Source organism: Adiantum capillus-veneris, chromosome 8 (assembly GCF_014529385.1).
Source record: "Adiantum capillus-veneris isolate H3 chromosome 8, ASM1452938v2, whole genome shotgun sequence".
NCBI classification, from domain to species: Eukaryota; Viridiplantae; Streptophyta; class Polypodiopsida; order Polypodiales; family Pteridaceae; genus Adiantum; species Adiantum capillus-veneris.
This window is the reverse complement of record NC_140938.1, coordinates 120286791-120306840: the sequence shown is the minus strand read 5'-3', so window position 1 is coordinate 120306840 and position 20050 is coordinate 120286791. Positions and strand designations below refer to the sequence as shown.

The 20050-nt window shown below is 40.5% G+C and overlaps 2 pseudogenes; both read right to left on the bottom strand.

The window, feature by feature from the left end:
* Window positions 1-12652: 12652 nt before the first annotated feature.
* Window positions 12653-18393, bottom strand: LOC147452858 (uncharacterized; annotated as a pseudogene).
* LOC147452859 (putative protein phosphatase 2C 46 pseudogene) lies at window positions 13885-14682 on the bottom strand (annotated as a pseudogene).
* Window positions 18394-20050: the final 1657 nt, after the last annotated feature.

Genomic DNA, 20050 nt, shown 5'->3' with positions numbered 1-20050 from the left:
TTGTGCAAGTAAAGTCCAACATTATGTTGAATGGGTGCAGGTCATCATGCACTATCCCGATCGAGTGGGCAGCCGGAACGCCATCAATTAAGGCATGACAAATGGCTGGCATTTGCACAATCACTGCTTTGATCCGCATCGTGTCTATCTCTTGTACATGTATATTTGCTACAGGCAATGACCTCCAGCCATGTTGTAGCATGTGCATGTGGCGTCTGAATAATCAGTGGGCGGCGAATGGCAAGCGGCACATCATGTCCCCCCGATATCCCTATTGTAGTATGGGAATATTGTGATCCAACGAGCTTCACTGGTAAAGCCAATGCACCTTACAATGGAGGGGTGAAGATTTTGTATTCCTTGCTCTCTCTGGAAGCTGTCAAATTTTGCCTCACTCCCTCCCTTGTAGCATATTTCCATATATGTAATGTGGTCTGGAAAGAAAGAGATGCCTTTGATGGTGTACAATGTGCACACACTAAAGGAGCCTGCTCTAACCCTCGTACCTTCTACCGACAATATGAGTGCACTTGGCATTCAAAGCCGTTCACATGATTGTGCCAGGACCGTCGGCATCTGATCGACCTCCCAAAGCTTCTTGCACATCTTGGGCCATCTTCAATCTCTTGGGTAAGGCTGCTTGGTCCTGTGCTTTCACATGCTTCATTTTTACATTCTGTTCCTCCCACAATTTATCCTAGAGCTCAAATTTTGACATGTCGTAGGTAGGAGGGATATCTTCCTTTAAGTCTCTGCACCATACTTTCATATTGCCCAATGCTGTCCTAACCTTGTGGTGGGGGTGAAATTCTTGAATCCCTGCTGGAATCAGCAACTCCTATTGGCCTTCACCTGACAGCCTGCACTCTGTGTTATCCCATATTGCACTAGTGAGGTCTTTGATGAGGACATCGCTTTCACGAATCTGTTATACCCGACCATCTACACATGATGATATTGCCAAAATACATTCTTTTCAAATGGTACGCATAATACTTTTCTTTTGATCTGGCCTCATTTTAGCACTGGACAATAAAAAACAACATATCAAATACAAATTTATGGCTGCACATTGCACTAACACTAGCACGCCATTTCAAGCAAACCCTCAACCATCACTTGAAGACTTTAAGAAATGTGCACGAAAATATTGATAAACATTGAAAACAATTTTCACTTTAAACTACAATCTGTTACACGTGTTAAATGCAGAGCAAACAAGTGGTTCATAAGAGCTTTATTCGGATCAAACAATACATGTTAACAATTTGGAATATTTTAGCATATAGTGAATTTTTAACTTATATTTTTCACCGTGCGCTCACACTAGTTCAAACAAAGCACACACCGACTTAAAGACCTCAAAAAATTATGCAAGATTATATTTATTGAGGTTGATAATCATTTTTGACTCTAAATGGTATGTTTGCTCATGTAAAACACAATAAATATGTCATTTCTAATAAAAGTGTCCAGATCTAACAGAACATGTTAAAAATCTGAAACAATTCAAAACCTCGTAGACGATACATGCATCGTAATGTATATATTGTCAATTTTATTTTAGCTCATTTAAAACATTGGAAGTATACAAATCGGGCTAGGAAGTTGCAAACAATATCTTGCTCTTTGAAAAAATAGAAATAAATATTTAACATGCAAATTGTGTTCTCACACTTTTTACGTAGAATTTATGTAAATGTATCATTTAAAATAGCAATGATAATTGATGCTCTTTAAAAAGATACAAAAGAATATTTAATATGCAAATTGTATGCAAATTCTTTTATATAAAGAATTTATGTAAATGTAGCATTTAAAATAGAGATGATGATTGAGGTCCTTTAAAAAGATAAAAATGAATATTTAACATGCACATTATGTGCAAATACTTTTTTGCATATAATATATGTATTTAAAATGGTGATGATTGATGAATAAATAATTCATTTGAATAGGATTAACTAGTATATATATTCATAAGAACACTTAAAAACAAAAAAATCAAACAATTCAAACATTAATACATGAAATACTCTTCACAGCCGCATTACTGACCAAGTATTTTATATACTTAATACTTAAAAATATTAACTACACATGCACGTACAAATTATATGACGTTTATACAATTGGGTTAGCAATTTGAACATCACATTTATGCAAAAACAGATGCTTCTAACAAACGACACTCAATTAGCCGCGTTACCAATCGAGTGCCGCCCGAATCTAAGGAGAAATAATGGCTTGCATACGAGCGTCATATAGCCCTGTTATCGATCAATGTCCATATGTTTTCTGGGAAAGGGGAAGGAAAGTTGACTTATTATATGGATACTAGATTCTCCGCGTTACCGATATAGTACCTAGACAGTAAGCAAATATTTACTACAAGGACACCATCTTCCCCACGTCACCGAGGTGATGCCCCGTGGTAAGCACTCTTCCATAGGACAGCTTACGCAGACACTCCCATTGTTTGGTAAGGTACCTTATGAATGTTGTGCAATACAACAAAAGGCACGCTATCACACAACACATACCCGAGTCGTGTGGTTAGGTACTCCGCTATTGTCACGCACTGTGACACAGAGAATGCTCCCTCACGACCCCCTCTCTCCTCTCAACGTACTTGTAAAAGCAATCATCAAGCTCTCTTTCTCTCTCTCTCTCTCTCTCTCTCTCTCTCTCTCTCTCTCTCTCTCAGAAGATGATTTGTACTTCACTTTAAGCAGAAATACACATGCATGCTTAGAGTAATCATCAATGAAAGTCATGAAGTACAGGTAATTGCCTAAGGACGGAGTTTGCATGGGCCCACAAACATCACTATGCACAAGTTGCAACCTGCATGTCACCCTAATTGAACCATCCTTTGGAAACTTAGAATGCTGCATTTTATCCAAAATGAATCCTCACAAATATGTTTGACAGGTGCGTCAAGCGACGGCAAAGAAGCAACCATATCAGATTTCTGCAAATGCAGCAAATTGGCAAAATTTAGATGACATAACGTGCATGCCAAAGTTTTGCATCTGAAATAGCCCTTGACTCAGTAACTGCATTTGAAAAATTTTGTCCACACTTGTCACACAAAGTGAGCTTATACACCCCACGACACAAAAGCCCAGATGAAACAATTTCATCACCAAAACTGAGATCATGAATTGTACATCTGTCATCCACAAATTTGACTACAAGTCCAAGTCTAGCAATTGCAGATACAGACAAAAGATTCTTCTTGATCCCAGGTATATAAAGTACATCAATAAGTGTGAAAGAACTACTATTTGCAGCAGTAAGCACAATCTTTCCAAATCCTGAACCAGATAAGAGGTATTTTTGGCACAAGTGACTAAATTCCCATGAGGGATATACTTGAGAGAGGTGAACAATTCACCATGTGAGGCAATGTTCTTTGTAGAACCACTGTCAAAATACCACACATGTGAATCTGTAGCAACAACTGACATGCATGCATCATGGACATCAGGATTGTAAGTGCACTCTGCACTAAAAGCCCATTATGCATCAGCATCGCATCATAGTCTCCTTTCACAGAAGACTCAACAATAGCTGCATTTGTAGTGGAACCAGCATTTGCAGTGGGACCACCCTCTTTCTTCTTAGCCTCTTTGGCCTTCAACTTAGGACACTGCTTGATCAAGTGATCATTAGCTTTAGAATAATGGCAATGCATCTTCTTTTTTCCCTTATCACCAAAATTTCATAATGAATGTTACCAGCAGAAGCATTAGGAACATAATTTTTTCCACTCGCAACAAAAGCATAAGAAGTGGTTGCATTGCTGTTATCACCCTTTCTTTGAGAAGCAATAAAAGCGTGTTGAATTGCACATTGCCTAGTCCTGTTTTGTTTGGAAAGTGCTCTTGTAATAGTAATGTGCATAATGCATCAAACTAGACAACTTTAGGATTTCCTTGGGTCATAAGCCTCCAAGTACTAGCAAAAGTCTAGTAAGAATCTGGTAAGGCATCAAGAACGGTGTGCACAAGGGAACTCTCTGAAATGACTTCACCTATAGAAATAAGTTGTTGACTGATATCCTTGACACTAGCAAGGAAAGTGTCCACATCATCTTCCTCATGCATAATATTCAACTCCAGCTCTTTATGCAGCAAAGCAATTTTAGCCTCATTGCGACTTGCGTAAAGACCAGCCAAAATATCCCAAGCTTGTTTTGTAGATTTTGTTGAACGAATGTGAGGAATAGTGGTGTGCTTCACAGACAACATAATCAATGCACGAGCCTGCGCATCCTTTACATCCCAATGAGATTGTTCTACTGTAGGTAGAACAACTCTAATAGCAGCAATCCTTGCAGCAAGACCTGCAACATCCTCAACATCGCCTGCATCCTCATAACCAGGACGTACATCAATGCCCTGCAAAATATTACAGATGCCCTTTGACACAAGAACATGTTGCATCATATAAGCCCACATAGGGTAATTGTCCCCATCCAACCTGTCCTTAGCAGCAAACATCTTGAACACATCCATGTTGTTGTTAGCCATGGTAAATGCTACACCTAATGTGAAAACTGCCTAAAAAGAGGAGAAATGAAGTGGAAACAACACGTGCTATATAGAACAAACCGTAGAATACTATAAGGCACTTGCTATGCAGAAAACAACATTGACAGAAATTCTGTACAAAATGACAAAATGGCCTGTGTTGTACTGCCCGTAGTAGAAACAGCGGCCGAAATGAGCCCGAATTAAAAATCTAATCTACAAACACTCACCAAAGCTCACTGAAGTCAGAGAAAATCAGCAGATGTGTGTTGGAGCTGTTGGTGACTAAGCCCGGGAGGTCTCAACCTACTCTGATGCCAATTGTTGGAATTATGGTTGCAGAGAAACACACACAGTAGCTTGGAGAAGACGAAGGAAGCTCAAGGCACACAATAGAGAGTGTGTTACTTGGTGTGCAATGGAAATATAGATAGCCCTAGAGTGATGGGCGTATATACAATGCACGAGGGAAAAAACCTCTTAAAGAGGGAAAAAATTCCCCGGCGGTCCTAATGTGTTCACACACATCACTACCACATGTATATGGTAACAACTTCAACTCCATAAAGAATAACTGATGTTACCAATGCATCAAAAAGATAGTTTTTGAGAACCAACCACTTGATGTTTCCCGCATTACACATGTTCTCAAATGCATATTATGCTCTCTTTCCTGCTTCCAAACGACGCATAGCACATTCATGCCACTTGTGATTGGGCGGAACCTCAAGGGGAAGGTACTTAAAGCTCTCAACAACTTCAAGTGTCTCATTGTTGTACACAATGCATGGCTTCTCCTTATGGTTGGTTTTCACAAGCATAACCTTTTTTTTGGATTCATTCACAATCAACCCACTATGCAAGCAAAAGTTCTTAAGGCCAAACATAAGCTTTTGTGCATCTTCTAAAGTGTGTGCTAGAAGATATACATAATCCGCATACAGCAAAAGCATGACTACCACATTGCAAATAGTGACCTCTTCAATGCCTTCTTTTTGCATAAAGTCAAGTATCATTTGAGCAAAAGCATGACTACCACATTGCAAATAGTGACCTCTTCAATGCCTTCTTTTTGCATAAAGTCAAGTATCATTTGTTCCAATTGATTGATTCATAGACCAAAGTGAGTTGGTGACAACAGACATCCTTGTTTAACCCCAATAGTGCTTACAAAAATTTCTGAAATTTCTCTTCCCATGCGCAATTGACAAATCACCTTCTCCTAGATTTGAGAAACCGCAAGCATAAACTCACTTGGCACTTGGCGTTATTCCATCGTTCTCCACAAATTGTTACGTGGAATCATATCAAAGGCTTTCTTAAAGTCCACAAAAAAACATTACAATCACTTGCCTTTCAACCGACTTTCCTCCATGAGAACACGAAGAGTGACAAGATGATCAATGGTGCTATGGCATTGACAAAAACATGCTTGTCCCTTTGCACGCTTGTTATTATCTTCAGCCCAATCACTCAATTTAATCTCCATTATGCACCCAAACAACTTTTCCATAAGAGACCCAATCATTATAGTCCGGTAGTTGTTTACATTCTTTACATCCACTCCTTTATGCAAAGGCTTAACCCAATTAGTATTCCAATCATAAGGCATACCATGTTGAAGTGCAAGGTTGAACATATCACACATCCACTCATGGGTAAAATATCTCGTCCATTTGATCATCTCCGGCTTGATATCTTGAAGATCTCTCGCTTTGCGAGTAGCCAACTTTTCAAGCCCACTACATACATCCTCAATAGTGAAAAAAGAGGGCATACATGGGTGTGAACCATAAAATGATATTTTTTCAGCGTTTTCTTGCTAATATAATTGCCTACAATGTGTGTATATATGCACAAGACTCAAGTTACCAAAATTCTCAACCCACTTGCCCGTCAAGTTTCTTCAAAATCTTCCACATGCATGTGCCTTTTCTTGGACTTGAAAAAGTTGTTTCTTTACTGCCCATCTTATTCTCTTCTTTTGAATCAATGCCTCTTATGTATGCAAATGACTTTGATAGTTTTCTTTGTCCATAGTTGCATCAAAATTTATCAAGGACTTTTGAGCATCTTGACATTCTTTATCAAACCACCTTTTGCGTGATCTATCTTTGTTGATACCATGGAGATGCTTTATAGCAAAGTATTCTTCGGCACAAAAACAAATAACTTTCTTGAAAGCTTCCCATTTAGTTTCCAATGGTGCATCATATTGAAGCTTCTTCATCCATAATTTTTGCTCAACCATTTCAATGTACATTGGTGCCCGTATGAAATCCATACATAGTGATAATTTAACTTTTCTTTGGCTGAGATTATCATGCTTAGTTGCTTCTCCACATGAAAGATCAATGCATAAGGTGCGATGGTCGGATTTTGGGGTCCATTGGCCAAACATAAAACTCTTTATGTGATACATAATGGCTTCCAAGAGTGGAATATAGTCAATCACAATGTCCCCATTATGTCTCCTACATGTAAATCCATTGGTTTCACTCCACAAAGATACACCATTTCCAATGAGCATACCCGTGCTATTACACATGTGTAAAAGTAACTTTCTATACTGATCCGGCTCTTTCTTATCCATTGAAGAACGATCATACAAGTGAACTTCCTGCAACTCCCTTGAAATGTATGGCATATCAAATTGTTGAGTATCATGTTGCGATGTTTTTGTGCGAGCATTCATATTCCCAAATACAATAACATCACCTTCACCTTTGAAATAAACAATTTCCTCTTCTAAATCAAAAAAATGGTTGATCTCTATCCATGCAAGCATAAAAGGGGGAATCATGATGAGGAATGCATGGGTGCTCTTTTTGGTGTCATAATTCTCAGCCATACATAACGTTTGTATTTGTCATCTTTCACATTGATACAAAATCTTCCAATCCTTTCTTAACCATACATGCTACCCCTCCTTATCCTCTTCATTGCTAAAGATTCTTTGACCACATAAATGAATGTACATTGTAATTCTCCAAGCTGTTAATCCTTTGTGTACCAAGTTTCAACAAGAAGTACAACATTGGCTTTGCTTGTTAGTTCATCAATGCCAACCTCCGCATTCCATGCGTATCCATTACAATTCCAAAATCATATTTTCAATTGTAACTCGTCTCATAGTTCACGCATCCCTATTTGCTCGAGGGACTTGCCTCCTCCTTGGGCACATTTTCTTCATGAGAGATGTCCTTGTTTTTCTTATCCTTTTCCTCATATGCCTTGCGACGCATATTTTGTTGCTTAATAGTGAGATATTCACATATAAAACATTTTGTATTCCTCAAATAGATCCAACTATTATCAAGGATAATCTTTTGCTTGGTCTTATCCGGCATGGTGCATACAATTGGCCATTCTCACGAGTGAGAAGCTCCTTGCTTCCCCACTCTATGTTCTCCATAGACCATAACTCCGGCATAAGGTAAAATTTGGACTCACAAAGGGGCCCTTTAAGGAGTTTGACTTTACCTCTCTCTACCAAAACGGGCGCATGGATAAATTTTGCAAACAAACTTGGCGGAGGTGTGACAATTAGAATGTCCTCTTCAAGATCTATCTATTGATATATAGCACGCCATGAGATTCCTCATATTTAAGAAGATTCTTTTTTTGATTCACCTATGATGTGACAACTCTGTTGGAATCTAAGCGAATTAAAAAAAGAATCTTCTAAAATATGAGGAATCTCATGGCGTGCTATATATCAGTATATAGATCTTGAAGAGGACATTCTAACAGTCAAACCTCCGCCAACTTTGGAGTTTGTTTGCAAAAATTTATCCATGCGCCCATTTTGGTAGAGAGAGGTAAAGTCAAACTCCTTAAAGGGCCCATTTGTGAGTCCAAATTTTGCCTAATGACATGTCAAAGTGGGTTTTGAAGAAATTTTCAATAACAATGGAAAGAGAAAGAAGTGTCTCTAGCTTCTCTTTGGGAATTCCACGAATAACAATGTTCTTGGAACGTCGCTCCCGTTCCTTCAACTCCTCCACATCCACATTCTCATCACTTTTTGTTTGAAGCATATCTTGCATGAGTGAGGAATTAGAAACCACATTGCTACCACATACATCAGCCCAAGACTTGTTTGTGCATACATTTTTCATGTCGCATACATCCCCGCTCATGGTGTCAAATTTCTCCTCTTTCATTACATGGTAGTGCTCTACTTTGCTCATCTGCTCCTTCAAAGCATTCAAGTCCACAAGAGAGTGCTTACATTCCTTGACTTCCTCTTCAAGTTGCATCAAACGTGTTGTTTGCATCTCAAGTGTCCTCTTGAGATTCTCATTCTCAACCACAAGTACCCTTAGTGTGCCATTCTCTATTGCAAGTGCTCGTAAGCCTTCACCTTATTTGTTTACGGTCTCTTGCAATGATACCAAGTATGCCATGATCATGGTTCTCGATGTCGTTGGTTGGGTGGTTGTTTTTCTATCTCCACACTTAGGAGATTTTGGATCATTTTCCACAATGGTTGTGAACCTTGTTGAAGAAGAGGAGCCCTGTGAGTGCCGGAAGACATTGTATGTAAAATAAGAGATGAGAGTCAATTTTCTTGAACCTGTTCACTTTGGATATACTGTTACAAAAATGCCTTCCATAACTTTATTTTTTTTTGCTTTACATCAATGTGTAGAGTGCTTTGTGCTCTACAATTTAGGCTATAGATCACTCAAATCGGAGTATGATTGGAACCACAGGGTCAGACGGACCCTGCGACCTAGTCCGCATGCATATTCATCGCAGGCCGTCCATCACGCATCGTGGTCGCCAGATGTCGGCTATTGCCCGCACAGGAGCAATAGGCATTACAGGAATGATTACCTGCAACTACATTATATGAACATCAATATATAGAATGACAAGAGAAAGAAGTACACAGTACACACGCCAAGAACACCTCTTGCTTCATTCATGTGTAATCTAGACACAGAGTTACAACAGTAGATGCCATGAATATCATAGACATTGGTTAAGTTACATCAAAAGACAGGTATGCCCCTCCATATACAACCGTTTCTCTAGCGCAGATCGGGAACGGTGCACACACTCCTGTCCCATGATATCCTGTGAAGAACTGCCGCTACGGCCGCCGCATACCGCATACTCCTGATCCACAGTGTCCAGACCTCCGTAGGACCGCATGACTGCATGTGTGGCTAGTGCCGTAACACTCTCTCTCACCCTTCCCTCGGGCTCACTTTCTCCCTCCCTTGGCCCGCTATCCCCTCGCCCTCTCTCCCCACCCCATTACTCTCTCGCCTCCTCTCATCCTTGAGCTACCATGCAAGATGGGCCCGGATATTATGCCCCTACCTCCCCTCTGATCCACACCCCCTTCCGCCATATCCCCCCCCCCCCCTCCCCCATCTTCACCTAGCTCTCTCTCTCTCTCTCTCTCTCTCTCTCTCTCTCTCTCTCTCTCTCTCTCTCTCTCTCTCTCTCTCTCTCTCTCTCTCTCTCTCGGGAGAGTGTTCCCGCAAGCCATGGCTCTCTATCCCTCTCTCTTTCTCTCAATCCCTTTCCACCACACACCCTATCCGTTATCCTCTCACCCTCCCTCAAAACCTCACACTCGATCCCTCTCACTCTCTTGTCCCATGGTGGGAACCCGCCTTAGGGACCTTATACTCTCTATCTCTCTCTCTAATATCCCCTCTCTCTCTCGTTGACTGAGTACCCCCCTCCCCCTCGATTTTGGCTGCTGTCAAGCCTGCCGACGTCCACACCCAGGACCCAGCCCTGTGCGGGCGCTTGATGCAAACACACACACACCCTTATCCCCTCTCACCCCCCCTCACCATCTCTCCATCTCCCTCTCTCTCTCTCGCTTTGAACACCAGCCCATAGAGGCGACTATATTCTCTCTCTCTCTCTCTCTCTCTCTCTCTCTCTCTCTCTCTCTCTCTCTCTCTCTCTCTCTCTCTCTCTCTCTCTCTCTCTCTCAGGCCTGTACAGGTGCATCCAAACTCTCTCTCTCTCTCTCTCTCTATCACCCACACACACACACACACCCTTGCTATAACACACACACACACACACACCCTTGCTATAACACACACACACACACACACACACACACACCCTTGCTATAACACACACACACACACACCATCCCCCCCCACGCATCCTCACGTTCATAGTCAGCAGGCTGCCAACTAAAAAAAGAAAAAAGAAAAAAGAAATATATTTATATATTTACATAATATTACCCCTCGTTCCCATGCACGCTCGCGCACACACATACATATATAAATACACACATTCACCTACACATATACACACATATGCTCGCCCACTCACGCATACATACACACACATAGGCATATACGCACACTCACGACATAAAAATATATAAAAAACCACGAAGGACTCAATGACGTCGACGTCCTCGACAAAAGAAGGAAGGCACCCAGAAGCACGCGACACCGACATCGAAAAGAACAAAGGCGCCGAAGGCATGTCCTGCCGACCCGAAAATACGTACGCACTACACCGACGCACTGGCAAGCGGCCAATCACCGGCATCTTGCGACCATGACACCATTTTCAGTAAACTGTAGGTCATTATCATCATCATGTTTCAAGTTTTCCCCCAAGCCTTGTAAATTTCCAATTTGTAATTTCCCTCTCTCTAGGTGATGGTCACAAAGGCCCACCTAGAGGTTTTCATTTTTTAATAACTCCCAAGACAAAGCAAGGGTCAACCAAATCGGGCCTACCGCCTTGCTTTGTCTTCCCAATTAGCTTACCCTAATCAAATCGGGATTATCCTAATCCAAGCAGCCAACACCTATAAAAGGGCACTGAGAAGTCACTACGAGGGGGGGCAGTTCATGAGAGGTCCACAATTGGTAGAGTTTTAGTGGGAGGAATTGACACTATTGGCATCACGGGGAGGGGACTTGTGTGATGGTTTGTTTCGGGAATTGCACCATGTGAAGGGAGCTATGTCCACCTCTTGACTTCAATGGTCGATGCGCACACACACACACACATACACATTCTTGGTAGCAATTTTCACATCATCTAGTCGTCTCTAGAGAACACACCAAGTAGATTTACCATCTCTTCTCCCTATCTCTCTATCACCATGGTGTGTCACCTCGTCGGATGGAAGGTCATTGTAAATACTGCAAGAAATAATTGTCCCTCACACCCCCGAGGGTTTTCATCATTTCTCTCTCTCTCTCTCTCTATCTCTATCTGTGTGTGTGTGTGTGTGTGTGTGTGTAAGTTTGCGGTGTTCACATCACTGTGGTTTGCGTCCTAGCCGCTCAAAGCTAGGTGGTGCCCCTTGTTCGCTTTATCGTGACCGGCTTGAGGCATGCCATCGGCCCCCGGTGTTTTAGAGTCCGTCGGGGTTCGTTTTTCGCTTTGCTCCCGTCAGTTTCAATACACACATCTAGTAAAAGTGTAAACTAGTAAGCGTGAGACAACTCTTAGATGCTTCAAGTAGCAATCCTCTTACCATATAGTAATTTGAGTAGCTATATGGTAAGATAATTGCTTGATGAATCAAGAGAGTTCAAGATCACTTGCTAGTTTGAGATGTATTATGAAACTAGTAATACATCTAGCAACTTGAATATGTAAAATAGTAATTCATCTAGTAACTTCAAGATGAAAAGTCCTAGCCCTACTCAGCGTGTCTCCCAAAATTACCTCAACCTACTTCGTGGTGAAAGTACTCATCATGCTACTTGTGAAAATATATGAACTTTCAATAATCAACCAACCCATGGTATTTGGAACAATCCACAGCAAGAGACTTCACTCACAAGTAACCCGAAACCCTACACACCCGGCCAAAACTATAGCCAGATGTATTGTGCCTGCTTCACAATCACCTTACAAAGCCTTTGACCTTACAAAATAGTCCTCATACGGTAAAAATCAATCCAACACGACTGCCACAGGCAATAGTATAGATCTGCAAGAAATATCTCCATCGCAAACATCAACACACCATGTAGCGGCAAGTTCCACCTACTGCTCCAGGATCAAACCACAAGGGGTTACCCTTGCCCTCAATACAATTTGTTATGGTCTATCCTTGAGCAATGACTTATGCGAGTACTCCAAATCCAGCTGCACTATGCTGCTTTGCTCAACACTCCACACTCATCCTTACACTCTTGCAACCATGCATCTATATATATATATAAGCAATCAAATAAACACAACGTAGAGAAACCATGATTATTTATTTACATAAGAACTTTAAAAACAAACTAGTTACATCTTTGCTAATAATCTCTCCAATACAATGTGAATCTAGCTAATGTTATGTCATAAGTGGGATAACATGTTGTGATCTGCAGGAAGAGCAGCAAACATTCAAGTTGAGTGGTCTCACCTAGTAAGAGAAAACATAAAGTAGGAGTGCTTAATAGTAATGATGGTCACAAATTTTAGCTTAAATATTTAATTTCATTACATGATGAAAATCACACATCTTTCAAGCTGTCCAAACAAAGAGATTCCAACAAGGCTATTTTATTCAGCTAGGGAACTGCAAGGAACCCATAGCAATGACGAAAAGAAATCCACCTAGGGCACCTCAAGCTGGAACCTAAGACATTGACGAAATGAAATGGTAATGGGTGGGTAGAGTAAAGTAAGTATTTGCATCAGAAAGTCCACCACCGCCATCATATGATCTGTAAAGACAATTCGTTGGATACAAATAGCCATGCATCACCGTGACAAAGCTATTCTTATATATGATTATAAACCAAGCTATGCCAAGGCCCTTTGGATTTATAAAAATATATACTTATATGCACAAGAACTTAAATCCTCCTACGTACCGTTTCCATCTTTCCATCTTGCTCTAATTGCCTTCACTCCTTGTTGTGTTGTTGCATTGGGTTGTAGAACTTTACAGACCTTGTCTGATCTAATGTAATTGAGGAGTAGTTTCATAAGCAAGAGGCATCTCCTCATGGTTACATCTTCCTATATATAATGTAGTTAAATTATGTCAAAGGTAAGCCTCAGAATTCATTGTGTACGCCCTCAGACTCAATCACACAATCTACTGTCAAACTCAATCAATGCCTTACTTTCGTCGCTTTTGCATTCGAAGTGAATGTCATCATATGATCTGTAAAGGCAATTCGTTGCATACGGAGAGACATGCATCACCATGACAAAGCTATTATTATATATAATTATAAACCAAGCTATGCCAGGGCCTTCAAATTTTTGAAAATATATACTTATATGTGCAAGAAATTAAAAGCTCCTGCGTATCGTTTCCATCTTTCCCTCCTGGGTTATTGTTAACACAACAACAGAAAAAAAAGTGACAATAGCCTACCAATCATGGATATATATCCACAATCTCACAAGCAGCATCATTGCTCAAAAGATCCCATAGCCCATCAAAAGCAAAGATGTAAAACTTGTCATGTGGATGAAGCCTCCAGACATTTATTGTCAGTTCAGCTGACAATACAGGTCGCATCAAAGGCTGAGTCATTCGAAAATTATTTGGCAGTGTGTTTGGGTTAACTTCTGAAGGTGACTTCAAATAAGATCTCTGATTGACTTCGTTACCTGCACAAGTTAGTGATTGTTCATTATGTTTCAAGCAATGTGTGATCACAATTGAGTAAACTCTCATTTAACAGAGACTAAAAGTTGACTCTGTGGTAGTTAACCAAAGGAATTGCTCAAAACTCAAATGTAATAACATCAAACAAACTCAAAACCATCGTTTAACTGCAACACAAATCAACCTTCAAAGTAAAGGATTGCATGGGGCTTGTTTTACCTTAATAATTCCCTTCACTCTATAGGACCCCCGCGCGAATTTTACAGTACCGTGATCTTGAGGGTACTTATTTCTCAGCTCTTCTCGAGCTTCTGCAGTATTTAGATTCTCATCAACTGTTACTTGTGTGGCCAGGATGTAACCATCTACAGTCATAGCTCTCCCCAAAACAGCTCGTGAATCTCCAACATTTGCGATAAACAGGTCCTGCCCCACAATGACCCCAACTAGGCAGCAAGTTTTCACCATCACTAAGTGCTGATCTAAAGCAGTCAATTTCCTTACAAGATTTAAAAACCCCTCCTCAATGGCCAGAACAGCATTTTGAAGGGCATTTTTAGACATGTTTACAGGTGTTGCAAATCCTTCAAACATGATACGACGAGCCAAAGAAGGAAAAATATCGAGAACCTTTTTAAAAATTTGGAGACAGCAAAAGGAGGCAAAATATCGATAGAGCATGGCGGATCACATCCACGTGCATATTTAACAACTACTTGTAAACACATACCTAACTCATTGAAGTCCAGTATTTCTCTTTTGTACTCGATGCAAAGATGATCAAGCAACCATAAAAGCATTTGCTGGCTGTTAAACAAATAAATTGCTAATGAGACATTTTCTCACTCAACAACTAGCATTGTAACTACCTCTCACCTGTTATCATCAGTGTGGTCCTTGGCTATCTAGAAATCACCTCCTTTTCATCATACTCGAATTTTGAGCTTCAGATTCTTTTGAATGGCTCCACATCTGCCAGAGGCAAAGAAAATTGCAAAACCATCATCACCACTTGCGTAGGACCACATGGTATATCTTCAAAGACAACCATGCGATCCCACTCACACACTTAGTAAGTACATAATCAAGAAGGTAGTAGACAGCTCCATCATTGATTAGCACCTGACCTTGGCATTATCTCTTGCACAAGATGGTCGTCCTCTCCCGCAATGGCACCACCCCTGTTAACATCGGCTCCTTCGTTTTGCTGAAATGTCCACCAATGTCATGAGCTGCCTTGTCTCCTTGCCGCTGAAATCAAAAAAAGAATTCAGGTTCTGCCGCAGCTTCTCAAGGACATGCACGAAGTGGCTTTCCCATTCGTCGGTCACCTCATTTCCTGGCTGTCATGGCCTGAAATACTTACAAAGCGGCACATGCATTATCTCCAGCATCGCATGGATGCCATTGCAACTAGCATCATTGCCAAGCGCAAGCAAGCCATGATGCAGGATAATACTCCCAAAGATGACCTTCTCCATGCCCTTCTCAAAAAAGAAAGTGAGGGCTTCATCACCATGGATGACGTCAAGAGCATCATAATGGTGCTCTTTTCTCCCATTATCTTTGTGGACATGACAATGCATGCTGCCTGTAAGATATGACATCCATGATTGTGATGCAGGCAGTCACAATGAATTAAAACATCCCAAAGCTTCCGTGCATCAGCCATGGTGAGCATATGCTACAATACACGCACTCCACATCAACAACTACATGTGCTTTCCTAAGGGCAAACAAAGGAAACACTAGGAGACAAGGGTACTCACAAAGTAGTAGTAATGACAACCTTGCCAAAGATGGTACTGATGCAAAATCAAAAACACCTCATAACTTTGCGGCTTGCTGACTTGCGTCACGGGAGTCGTGAGATTCAAAGTGTAGGTCCTTTCTTTTGCATTCCACCACACAACTCATTCTTCAATCCAACCACACTGCTTAAGCGTTAAGCTCTGCAGGTTTCACACTTCTTGATAAGTGTGTCGAGCCACTATTGCAAGCTCTAAGTTGAAGTTGAACCATGTCCGGCCAATGTCCTCCTACGCTCTAGGTTGACATTAGGCAATATTTGGACTCACAAAGAGGCCCTTTAAGGAGTTTGAATTTACCTCTCTCTACCAAAACGGGCGCATGGATAAATTTTTGCAAGAAAACTCCAAAGTTGGCGGAGGTTTGACAGTTAGAATGTCCTCTTCAAGCTCTATCTACTGATATATAGCACGCCATGAGATTCCTCATATTTTAGAAGATTTTTTTTTTTAATTCACTTAGATTCCGACAGAGTTGTCACATCATAGGTGAATCAAAAAAAGAATCTTCTAAAATATGAGGAATCTTATGGCATGCTATATATCAGTAGATAGAGCTTGAAGAGGACATTATAGTTGTCAAGCCTCCGCCAACTTTGGAGTTTGTTTGCAAAAATTTATCCATGCGCCCGTTTTGGTAGAGAGAGGTAAAGTCAAACTCCTTAAAGGGCCCCTTTGTGAGTCCAAATTTTGCCTAATGAGTTCCATGGCCTAGGATTAGTGTAATCCCCCTATAAATTTTGAGAGTGACCTCTAAGTTTGAATTTGAAGGTGAGAAAACCTTCAAATTTAATCAACTTACTACTATTGTTTCCCATTTGTAGGTTTGCCAATTTTTTGGAAAAAACATTTTTTTTGAGCGCTATCTCTACCTTCTAAGGTTGTAAGCAAGGTTTTTTTTTGTTGTACATGTCACAATAACTTCCAAAGATAGAGAAATCCAACTAGAAAAAACTAGTCTTGCTTGGTTGGCCATGTCATAGAAATTTGTTGACACAATTCAACATTGATGTGTGGTTGCAAGTGAGGAACGATATGCTTGGGTGAAAAACCTTGGTCTACCTATGCCATGACTTCAGACTTTAATTTCCTACCCACAAATAAGTAAAATAAGTCCCTAAAAGACAAAATAAATAATGGGTTTATATCGGGCAATTTAGTTGAGACGCCATACCTCTAACACCCTCTTTGCAACTCATAGTGTACGAAAAAAGTGAGACCAAGTCCATGAAGAAGCTACCATGGACATCCGAGTAGCAATCGACTATTGGGTATACTGATTTTGCTATGGACCTGACCTGACCAACAATAATGGATTGGTGCACTCACGCATATTGTTTTAGATACAACTGAAAACTTGACCATCTTCTATTCATCCTTGATCAGTTGAAGGATCTCCTTTGGAAACTATATATCCAATTTTTTGATGGTTTATCACAGATCCACTGGCAGTGAAGAAGGTATGTAGGCAATTCCAAAAGGTAGTAATAGATGGATCATCCTGCCTCATCAGAGCATTTGTATCATTACCAAATTGCTGAAGGCATAGGTCTTTGCTAGCACTAGGGATATGGGATACCTTTTATCTTGCCTTCCTCCAATTCTAACTGCACCAGCCATCCCAATGCATTAGAGTAGATAGCATACAATAAGGGACAATAGGTCAGCCATGTCTAATGGATTTCATCAGAGGAAAGACATTGAGGGAGATTTTAGCTCAAGCAGTGCCAAAGAGAACTTGGACAAACTTAATAAAAAGTTTCCCAACTCCTATATCATGAAGAGACTGAAAAATAAAATCATAAGCCTTATCAAATTTAATATTGAAGAACTTTTGGTGCTTTCTAAAGTGCACCACATTTGGCATACATATCGACTAGGGCAGTCCAAGCACGACATCTCTTTTCAATAGCCTCTGACTAACAATATCATCATGAATTTTTTTGTCCATATCAGCATCTTGTGTAGAGTCACATGATTCAAGATGCACGCATAGGTGATTGCATCTAGAGAGCAGTGTGTTCCAAGAGATGACATTCTGGGTAGAAAGCTACTCAAGCACTTTTTGTGCTTTCTCAAGTACACTACATCTGGCATACATGCCGGTCACTAGGGTAATAAATTTCATGTGCAAGAAACCAGTCTTAATAGGCTGCCTATGATAGTCATGATCCTGATCTTTATCCAAATCAAAATATTCATAAGGATACCACCCATCAACAGCTCTTGAAATACAAGAAGCATGATTTGACAAAGCTCCCACCAGGAACATATCAACTAAAGCACAACTAAGCGCAACATCTTTCTCTAACAGTTCGTGACCAGCCATCATAAGGTGCATTCTCTCACCCATGTCAACATCTTGCACAGTGCCACATGCCTTCCAGGTGCCATGTAGGTGACTCCACCTGGAGACAGGCCTTCCCTTTGTGCTGCAAACAAAAGAATGCTTCCTTGCCATAGCCATGTTGACAATACCCTGCAATCAATAGATTCCAAGTGAAAACATTTCAAAGAAGAAGTAACCCACTAAACTAGATATCAATCAAATCCTTGCCAAGTTATGGTACTTGATCCACCATACTTCAAAGCGAACAAAGCGTAACATATGAGAACCATTTTGGAACAATAAATCCCCAAGTGTTTTATAAGAAACAAAATAACTTCCTCAACAAAACAAGGGAGTATCAAAGCACACCACCACTACGTTGCAAGAAATTGTTTATGTGAGACATGACATAACTTCACATGTTTTGGGCGAGCCTATAAACATTTCAGCACTTCTAAAGTATGAAAGGAGGAAAGTCTCTTTCGGTCTTAGGAGTTTTGAGAGAAATTCTTGTTTGCCGCATACCTGCCCAAAAAAACCTCTATATATTGAGATATCATGTCATAAAATCTAATATCTAACCAACCCAAATGATTTCCTCATTTTAAACTGATCATTTAGTATGGGAAGATAAAAGGGGAACAAGAGATAGGATTTAGATATGTGCTTCTAGACCTATCTCAATAGGGGGCCAAAATTTTAAATGGTTGCATCTCAATAGGGGTCCAAAAGGAGACGGTCTACCAAAGAGCAATGTGCAATAAGTGCTTTTAGATTTACCTGAGCAAGGGACGAAGAGGAGAGATGGTTACATCTCAATAGGGGTCCAAAAGGAGGTAGTCTATCAAAGAGAAATGTGCACCTAATGGAGCTTAAAAGACCTTATGGTTAGCTTCATTAAAGACCTCCAAAAGTTAGTGTTAAAAAGTCCTTTGACCTTAGGCAACAAGCTAGGGCTGACCTTGAGGTGGGAATCCTACCCAAGCATGAGGTACTTGTCGGCTTGCTAACTAAAGTGCTTAAAGTGATTGTGGGAACCTTTACCAAGCTTGAGGTGCTTGTCATGCTTAAATGACTAAGATTCTTGAAGTGTTTAATTCAAAGATAAACTCTCAAGAGGCATAAACTGTTTCCATGCTTAATTGACTAGGTGTTTGAAGTGTTCAATTAAAACTAAATGATTTATGAAGCATAAAAGACACATGTCAAGATCCTCCCCATGTGGTCCTCATGATGTGCTTGAATCCTATTGGATAAGCTTTAAAGGGGTACAATGAGAGTTTAGATTCATAAATATCATTAATTAAGTTCTTTCTCTCAAAGAGGAAAAAGAGAACACATGTCCAAATGATATAGTTAAATAATACGAGAGAGAGAGAGAGAGAGAGAGAGAGAGAGAGAGGTGTGGACCAAGCATGAAAGGGGGTATACTCTTCCCCCCCCCCCCCCCGCCCCCACACACACACACACACACACACTCTCATTGTGGGAAGTGCAAAGTGCAAGAGCTCCATCTCCTTATCCAAGCTTGTTGAGAAGTTGAGATCCTACAACAACACTCTTGGCTATGGAATGCAAATCCAACCAAGAGCTATGCTTCAATGCTTAATCTTATCATCTTATTCATCTTCATTACTATGATATTATGCTATGCTAAGCAAGAAGAGTGTTGATAAGTAAGGAACCATTTCTTTCTCCTATGAATGATTCTTCTTCCTCTTCCCTACCCTCATTCCCCACTATCTCTCTCCACCTTTGGAGGTGTTTAAGGCCTTAGGACTAAGCCTTAGGATAG